Source organism: Sus scrofa, chromosome 15, assembly GCF_000003025.6.
Source record: "Sus scrofa isolate TJ Tabasco breed Duroc chromosome 15, Sscrofa11.1, whole genome shotgun sequence".
NCBI classification, from domain to species: Eukaryota; Metazoa; Chordata; class Mammalia; order Artiodactyla; family Suidae; genus Sus; species Sus scrofa.
The window spans coordinates 77,620,271-77,626,356 of NC_010457.5; the positions used below are offsets into that span (position 1 = coordinate 77,620,271).

Genomic DNA, 6,086 nt, shown 5'->3' on the forward strand with positions numbered 1-6,086 from the left:
CTCTCCAGACTGAACTGATATAGTGAGTGTTTCATCCTTGTGGTCAAAATTCATTTCTCCACACCAGCTCTACTGGGATAACAAGTTGTCAAAGTACAATTTGCATTGCAAAGTAAAACACCTTCTAAATTGTTGATATATTTGTATCTATAGGTCCTTATTTCTTTTAGTAATTTAATAAATCTTTTTAAAGTCCTTACATTATTATCCAGGTCAAGATAGATTTCTCTTGCTTCTTAGTGCTGCCTCATTATTTCCTCTTGAACTACATGAGTAGCATGTTCTGCCTGTATCTTTTGTCTTAATCTATTCATTTCTTTGTCTAGAGTTGATGCAGAATTTTTTTCTTTTGTCTGCTCTGAGCAGATTTGTCTTGCTTTTTTGTGCCATTTTCTCCTCTAGCTCTTTTTCTTTCAAATCTAGTTCTCATTTCTTTCTATTTAAAGTATCTATCTAAGTGTTCTTTTTGTTTTTCTTCAGCAAGATTTTTTTTTTGGCCATGCCCACAGCATGTGGAAGTTCCCATACCAGGGATCAAACCCTCGCCACAGCAGCAACCAGAGCTGCTACCGTGACAACACTGGATCCTTAACCTGCTGCACCACAAGGGAACTCCCAGAATCAAGATTTAATCCATCCTTAAGTGAATCTACTAGCTGATTAATTTTCAGTTTGGCTGCATCATATTTCTTTTCAGCTTCTATTTTCAGACTTTTTAGGTGAAGGTGTTTTATGTTTTTCTTTTTGTTATTCCATATTTTTCTCAATCATTTTCATTTGATTTTCTTGAGCCTCATTTTCCAATGTTGCAATAGTTACAGACTGGTTTTCTTCCATATTCTCAAGTTCCCAAATTTTAGAAGTACTCTCATCTTAACTCTTTGTGATGTAGTTGGCACCTTCTGAGAAAATTTTCATTGTGTTTAATATCTTTTTCAAGGGTAGACAAGTGTTGCTGAAGATTTCATATCTGGGCTTATTTTCAACCTCCTTCTCCAAATTACCACATCTCTGCTTAGAAACTTATGTGTTGTGGTCTGTGCCCAAGTTGGAAAAGAATTTCCAGACTGAGAGCAATGTGTAGAGAAAGATTAGTTTGTTGAGGCAGGAAACGCTGCTAGCACAGCGAGCCAACTTCCTGATAATAAGGGAGAGCTAACCCTAAGTGCTGACCCTGGTCCATGTTTGTTTTTATAGCTCAGGGACAAAGGAGAGAGGAGAGGTCTTAGGATACACCTGCTTACCTACTGACTGGTTGGGGAAAGAGGGGGTCTTATGATGCCCTTGCTGGTTGGTTGGGGGCATATAATGCCCCGTGGGGTGGAGTGAGGAGTGGACAAAATACCTTTCCTAAAATGGTGCAGGAGGGAGTAGGCTAGGTTGCTAGGGGTGGGGGTGGGGAGCCAGGGGGTTGGGACTTAAGAACTTTGTAACGCAGTGAGACTGGTGTGACGATAAATGCATGGTAATTTTTGTACGGGCCAGAGGCTCTTTGCATTCATCTCCTTGGAGAGGCCTTGAAGTCTCACATTAGGTCTTGTGTTTTCAGATAAATAATAATGTCCTGCAAAAACTTGATGACCATCAGCAGTAAAAGCTGTCATTCTTGGGTAGCTTTGAGACTGCATGACTGCATAAGCTACACAATTATTTTTGATTAGTAACACTGTCTCTATGCCTCTCATGTCAGGCTATTTGCAACAACTGCATTTTCTATTTCTAAAGCTGTCAGAACTGTTGGAAACGAGATGATAAGCAGCTCTGTGTCTAACATCATACATCTTATTCTAAAACTCAGAAACTATTATCTGTAGCTGTGAGGCCCCTGGTGAATAAAACCTTTTCATCAGTGCCCGAAGCATTCTTTCATCAGCATGATTATGGCAACAGTAGGCTCACAGAAATCCTTTTAAGCAAAATTCAATAGCCAGAGCAACCTCAGGGGCCTGAAGATGAATGCAAGCTCCTGAAGGGCCTACAGGCTTATATATAAAATGTCCACATCTATAAGCCTCATCTATGGCTTCAAGAAGCATTGGAACATGAGGGCCAAATCCTTTTAGTCGATTGGTACTATCTTTTGAGTTCTTTCAGTTGCTTCTGATTATAGTCCAGCGTATGGTTCACATCTAATTCTTCTCTCTTAATTCTGGTATGTTCTTTGTCCTTTTATATGGCTTGCTAAAACTGTTCACTTTCTTGATCGACTGAACTTTCTTGATCTGTAAGGCCTTAATACTCTCTTTCACCAAGTTTTTTTTTTTTTTTTTTTTTTTTTTTTTTTTGCCTTTCCAGCTGCTCAAGTTCCAAAGATTGATTGGTACTTGTTTTGGGTTTTTTTTTTTTTTTTTTTTTTTTTTTTTAGTTCTTCAGTTCTTTTGCAAAGCTGCTCATCATCTTTCTTTAATGTCTATACATGTTTAGGGAATGGTTATATAAAACTTCAGCTTCATTATAGGCCCTTTTTCTTAGGAGTAACATCTGCTTTCAGTACCATACAGTCTGGTATGCATTTTTCTCTTTTCTATTTTATCTTGAATATCCTTGTATTTTTTCTGTTTCATTAAGTCTGACCTGCTGTTCTTCCATTTTCCTGTCAAGCCTAGCAGCACAGTCTTCTCCAATTTTTATATTAGCTCTGATAGCATTCAATTGTTTTTCAATTTCATTGACCACTGCCCGAGCCATTTCACATTTCAAGTATCCTAAATTAGCCTTCATTAAACCAGCAATACTTTGAAAAAGTTCTTTTTTTTCTCAACACTGGTACCTCAGTTCAATAAATTGCTCTTCCTTGGTTTATCAGCTTTGTTCTTTCTTTTGTCTCCATAATGTTAAATAATCTTCCTTCATCTGTTCAAGTTGGATTGCTTTCATGAAGAATTTGTATCTGTCTCCTTCGGTTTTAGATGGCCATAACTGGGTCCTCATCTCTTGTGTTAAAACAGAAACTATATTATTCACCTGTATGTTAAAATGATCAAGAACTGAAATCAGCATTTCTTTCCTAGCAGAAACCATGGTTCCCATTTCACTTTTTAGTTTATAAGATCAACTTCTGTCCATGCTGATGGGATGTTGCACAGCTGTAGAGTCACTGTACACATTTGTTTTGTAGGCATCGCCTCTGCTGTTCCTTAATGTTATTGAGATAGCTGCTGAGTTCCATTGTTGCCAACGACAAAGTTGTTATTAGAACCAGATTTAAAGAGTCCAAGGATCAAATGACACATGAAGTTTCTTAGCTGAATTCTCTCAATTATTCTGCTCATTCCTGCTGCAAAATGGAAGTACCATTAGTGAAAGAAAGTCATCTTCATTACTTTATCAAAATCCTCTAACTCTTATCTCTGTCATTTGGAATTTTCAGGAGAAAAGAATTTTTCTTCCTTTCTTTTGGCCATCAGGTCTCAAGTCAAAGCTCCTCAAGGAACCCACTTGGCAGGGCTGCAGTGCGCAACCCTATCCTAAGGCCACCTGTGGATGTCTTGGCCTCACCTGGCCACCACTGGCCCTCCAGGAGCCTTGTACCTGCCACCCGATGCTCCACGCCTGCCTTTGCTATTTTTTATAATTTCTGAGGCAGATTTTTTGATCATTAGTTTCCAGTCTTCCTTCTTTACTAATATGCACATTTTATATACTATAAATTTACCTCTCAGCATGGCTTTTACTGCATCTCACAAGTTGGGATAGGTTGTGTTTTTGATATTAATCTATTTAAAATATTTTCTTTTTTTCATTTTTAAAAAGTTTTATTGAAGTATAACTGATTTCAATGCTGTGATAATTTCTGCTGTACAATAAGGTGATTCAGTTATACATGTACAAACATCCATTCCCTTTCAGATTCTTTTCCCACATAGATTATCACAGAATATTGGGTAGAGTTCTCTGTGCTATATAGCAGGTCCTCGTTGGCCAATCATTCCATATACCTGTGTACATATGCCAGTCCCAAACCCCCAGTCCATCCCTTCCTTCCTCCACCTGTCCTCTTTGGTAACCATGTTTTTCAAACTCTGTGAGTCTGTTATAAAATATTTTCTCAGAGTTCCCGTCGTGACGCAGTGGAAATGAATCCGACTAGGAACCGTGAGGTTCCAGGTTCGATCCCTGGCTTTGCTCGGTGGGTTAAGGATCTGGCATTGCTGTGAGCTGTGGTGTAGGCTGGCAGCTGTAGCTCCATTAGACCCCTAGCCTGGTAACTTCCATATGCCGCGGGTGTGGCCCTAAAAAGCAATAAATAAATAAATAAATAAATAAATAAATAAAGTATTTTCTAATATCCTGAATGATTTCTTGTTTGAACAGTGGACTATTGAGAAATACATTTCTTAATTTATAAACATGTGAATTTTCTCCTTACAATTTTTTTTTTTTTTAGCTTGATTCCACTGTGGTCAGAGAATATGGTCAGTGTCATTTTAATTCTTTGAAATATTTTGAGACTTGCTTTGCAGTCCAACATCTGGTTAATTTTGCTTTTTTTTCCATGGATGCCTGGAAGTTTCTACTCTCCCCCTGAATATGCCTGTTCATTCCTGATACTGTCTTGTGGCTTTTTTATCCTAGTGGTGATTTCCTTTATTTATTTTTTTAAAAAATTAAACTATGAAATATAACACTCATCATGCAAAAAAAATAAAAAATAAAATAATTCAAAAAATAGCCACAAAACAAGTAACCACATAACCCATCCTCCATGTCAAGAAATAGAATATTATCATTACTCCAGAAACCACATGTGCATGCCTTTCTGATCACAATTCTGTCTCTCCCCCAAGATGCAATCATTATTCTGGCCTAGAATGATTTATCTGATTTTCTTTATAAAGGTACTACCTCTGTGGATATCTCTAAACAAAAGGGCTTATTTTTGCCTCTTTTTATACTTTAAGTATATAATCACATTGTATGTATTGTTTTGAGTCCTGCTTTTTTTTTTTTTTACTCAATATTAGGTATATAAGATTCATTTATACATCTCCAGCCTTTCCTTTTATTGCTTTTTAGTTGACTTTTATTATCGTATTCAGTTATATCAAAATTTATTTATGCATTCTACTATTGGTGGGCATTTGGGTTGTTTCCAGTTTGAGCCAATTATTAACAATACCACCACGAAGATTCTTTTATATACATTCATAGGCACATCTGCAAATATTTCTCTTAAGGTATAGATCTTGGATTTAAATTCTTTGGTCAGGGGTATGCATATGTTCAACTTTACTGGATGCCACATGATTTTTCCTATAGGTTCTACAAATTTACAATTTTCACCAGCACTGTTCGAATGTTCCTGTTGCTCCACTTTCTCTCCAACACTTAATAGTGTCAGATTTTCAACTTTTTTTTTTCCAATCTGATAAATGTATATCCCATTGTGGTTTTAATGTGTACCTCTCTAATTACTAAAGGGAATGTCTGCTTAATTGTCATTTGGATATCACCTTTTGTGTAGTACCTGTTAAAAATCTCTTAGGCATTTTTCTATTTGTTTGTGCCATCAGTTTGTAATAGGAATGTTTATAGGCTTTATTGATTATATATATTGTAGATATCTTCTATCTTTTTTTTTAACACGAGTTCTAATAATAATGGAATCTTTTAAGAAAAAGAGTTTTTTAATTTTAATGTGGTTAAATTTATCAGTCTTTTAGAGTTGCTATGTTTGCGCCTTCTTTCTTTTATACATTTTTTACTGTCCTGGGGCTATGAAGATAACTCTCCTCCGCTCTTATCTAAGAGCATTACAGTTTTGTCTGTCTTATCTTAGGCTTTAATCTACCTGGAACTGATTTTTATTTTCTTTTATTTCTTAAACATTTTATTCATTGCTTTTCTATATCTTGTTGCTTGTTTATGAGGAGTCTCACTAATGGTGACTTGCCTTGCCTTCTCATGAGCTTGATGCTGTTTGATTGTAAGCTCATTTCTTGATCTTAATCTGTGAGAGTCCCATAGCGCCATGCTAGGAAAACTTTCCTTCAGAGGGATTTGTTTTTGCTTCTGCCTGTAACCAATGATGCCATCATTCTGGGATCACTTCAGGGTCTTGGCTCAGTTTATCCTTCCCAACCTTT

General features: G+C 36.5%; 2 pseudogenes; both read right to left on the reverse strand.

Annotated features, from left to right (window-relative positions):
* On the reverse strand, positions 1,419 to 2,256 carry LOC110257041 (annotated as a pseudogene).
* On the reverse strand, positions 2,360 to 3,404 carry LOC110256915 (annotated as a pseudogene).